At 43.1% G+C, this 3331-nt stretch overlaps 1 non-coding gene across 1 annotated transcript; it reads left to right on the forward strand.

Moving 5' to 3' along the window:
• Positions 1–2738: 2738 nt before the first annotated feature.
• On the forward strand, positions 2739–2846 carry LOC112793043 (small nucleolar RNA R71). Its single transcript, XR_003197753.1, has one exon. It is a non-coding gene; the product is annotated as a small nucleolar RNA R71 (small nucleolar RNA).
• Positions 2847–3331: the final 485 nt, after the last annotated feature.

The raw sequence follows: 3331 nt of genomic DNA on the forward strand, positions 1-3331 counted from the left end.
GACTCGTTGAATGGGGTTGGTAAGAACTTCCCAACCTCTTCTTCGGATCTCATATCGGATCTCCGGATATTCACTCTTTTTGAGTTTGAAAGGGACCTCGGGGATCACCTTCTTCATGGCCACAACTTCATAGAAGTAGTCTTGATGCACCCTTGAGATGAATCTCTCCATCTCCCATGACTCAGAGGTGGAAGCTTTTGCCTTCCCTTTCCTCTTTCTAGAGGTTTCTCCGGCCTTAGATGCCATAAATGGTTATGGAAAAACAAAAAGCAATGCTTTTACCACACCAAACTTAGAAGGTTTGCTCGTCCTCGAGCAAAAGAAGAAAGAAGAGAGTAGAAGAAGAAGAAATAGAGGAGATGGAGATGGCTTTGTGGTTCGGCCAATGGGAAGAAGTAGCGTTTAGATTGTGTGAAAATGAAGGAGTGAAGATGGGTTTATATAGGGGTGGAGAGAGGGGTAGAGTTCGGTCATGTATGGGTGGGTTTGGGAGGGAAAGTGGTTTGAATTTGAATGGTGAAGTAGGTGGGGTTTTATGAAGGATGGATGTGAGTGGTGAAGAGAATAGTGGGATTTGATAGGTGAGGGATTTTTGGGGAAGAGGTGTTGAGGTGATTGGTGAATGGGTGAAGAAGAGAGAGAGTGGTGGGGTAGGTGGGGATCCTGTGGGGTCCACAGATCCTAAGGTGTCAAGGAAAATTCATCCCTGCACCAAGTGGCAAGCAAAAATACTCCTTCTGCCAATTCTGGCGTTAAACGCCGGGCTGGTGCCCATTTCTGGCGTTTAACGCCAGCTTCTTGCCCCTTCCTGGCGTTTAACACCAGTCTATTGCCCCTTTCTGGCGTTAAACGCCCATTTGCTGCCCTTACTGGCGTTTAAACGCCAGCAAGTTTTCCTCCACGGTGTGCTATTTTTCTTTCTGTTTTTCATGCTGTTTTTGCTTTTTCAATTGATTTTGTGACTTCCCATGATCATCAACCTATAAAAAAAATAAAATAACAAAGGAAAATAGATAAATATAACATTGGGTTGCCTCCCAACAAGCGCTTCTTTAATGTTAGTAGCTTGACAGTGGGCTCTCATGGAGCCTCATAGATACTCAGAGCAATGTTAGAACCTCCCAATACCAAACTTAGAGTTTGAATGTGGGGGTTCAACACCAAACTTAGAAGTTGGTTGTGGCCTCCGAACACCAAACTTAGAGTTTGATTGTGGGGGCTCTGTTTGACTCTGTTTTGAGGGAAGCTCTTCATGTTTCCTCTCCATGGTTACAGAGGAGTATCCTTGAGCCTTAAACACGAAGGATTCTTCATTCACTTGAATGATCAATTCTCCTCTGTCAACATCAATCACAGCCTTTGCTGTGGCTAGGAAGGGTCTGCCAAGGATGATGGATTCGTCTATGCACTTCCCAGTCTCTAGGAGTATGAAATCAGTAGGGATGTAATGGTCTTCAACTTTTACCAGAACATCCTTTACAAGTCCATAAGCTTTTTTTCTTGAATTGTCTGCCATCTTTAGTGAGATTCTTGCAGCTTGCACCTCAAAGATCCCTAGCTTCTCCATTATAGAGAGAGGCATGAGGTTTATGCTTGACCCTAGGTCACACAGAGCCTTTTCAAAGGTCATGGTGCCTATAATACAAGGTATTGAGAACTTCCCAGGGTCCTGTCTCTTTTGAGGTAATTTCTGCCTAGTCAAGTTATCCATTACCAAATAGCTTGTCATTTAGCTTCATGATTGCTCCAAGGTATTTAGCAACTTGCTCTTCAGTGACATCCTCGTCCTCTTCAGAGGAAGAATACTCATCAGAGCTCGTGAATGGTAGAAGTAAATCCAATGGAATCTCTATGGTCTCAGTGTGAGCCTCAGATTCCCATGGTTCCTCATTAGGGAATACATTGGAGGCCAGTGGACGTTCATTGGGGTCTTCCTCATTGGCGATCACTGCCTCTTCCTCCTCTCCAAATTCGGCCATGTTGATGGCCTTACACTCTCCTTTTGGATTCTCTTCTGTATTGCTTGGAAGAGTACTATGAGGGAGTTCATTAACTTTCTTACTCAGCTGACCCACTTGTGCCTCCAAGTTTCTAATGGAGGACCTTGTTTCAGTCATGAAACTTTGAGTGGTTTTGATTAGATCAGAGACCATGGTTGCTAAGTCAGAGTGGCTCTGCTTAGAATTCTCTGTCTGTTGCTGAGAAGATGATAAAAAAGGCTTGCCATTGCTAAACCTATTTCTTCCACCATTATTGTTGTTGAAACCTTGTTGAGGTCTCTGTTGATCCTTCCATGAGAGATTTGAGTGATTTCTCCATGAAGGATTATAGGTGTTTCCATAGGGTTCTCCCATGTAATTCACCTCTTCCATTGAAGGGTTCTCAGGATCATAAGCTTTTTCTTCAGATGAAGCATCCTTAGTACTGCCTGGTGCAGCTTGCATTCCAGACAGACTTTGAGAAATCATATTGACTTGCTGAGTCAATATTTTGTTCTGAGCCAGTATGGCATTCAGAGTATCAATCTCAAGAACTCCTTTCTTCTGATTCGTCCCATTGTTCACAGGATTCCTTTCAGAAGTGTACATGAATTGGTTATTTGCAACTATTTCAATGAGTTCTTGAGCTTCTGCAGGCGTCTTCTTCAGATGAAGAGATCCTCCAGCAGAGCTGTCCAATGACATCTTGGACAGTTCAGACAGACCATCATAGAAGATACCTATGATGCTCTATTCAGAAAGCATGTCAGAGGGACACTTTTTGATCAATTGTTTGTATCTTTCCCAAGCTTCATAGAGGGATTCACCTTCCTTCTGTCTGAAGGTTTGGACTTCCACTCTAAGCTTACTCAATTTTTGAGGTGGAAAGAACTTTGCCAAGAAGGCATTGACTAGCTTTTCCCAAGAATTCAGACTTTCTTTAGGTTGTGAGTCCAACCATATCCGAGCTCTGTCTCTTACAGCAAAAGGGAATATCATAAGGCTGTAGACCTCAGGGTCAACCCCATTAGTCTTGACAGTGTCACAGATTTGCAAGAACTCAGCTAAAAACTGATGAGGATCTTCCAATGGAAGTCCATGGAACTTGCAATTATGTTGCATTAGAGAAACTAATTGGGGCTTAAGCTCAAAGTTGTTTGCTCCAATGGCAGGGATAGAGATGCTTCTCCCATAGAAGTCGGGAGTAGGTGCAGTAAAGTCACCCAACACCTTCCTTGCATTGTTGGCATTGTTATTGTTTTCGGCTACCATGTCTTCTTCTTGTTTGAAGATTTCTGTTAGGTCCTCTGATGACATGTCATCATATACCTATTTTCTATGCTTTTTCATAC

The sequence above is a fragment of the Arachis hypogaea genome, chromosome 3 (genome assembly GCF_003086295.3).
Source record: "Arachis hypogaea cultivar Tifrunner chromosome 3, arahy.Tifrunner.gnm2.J5K5, whole genome shotgun sequence".
Classification (NCBI taxonomy): Eukaryota; Viridiplantae; Streptophyta; class Magnoliopsida; order Fabales; family Fabaceae; genus Arachis; species Arachis hypogaea.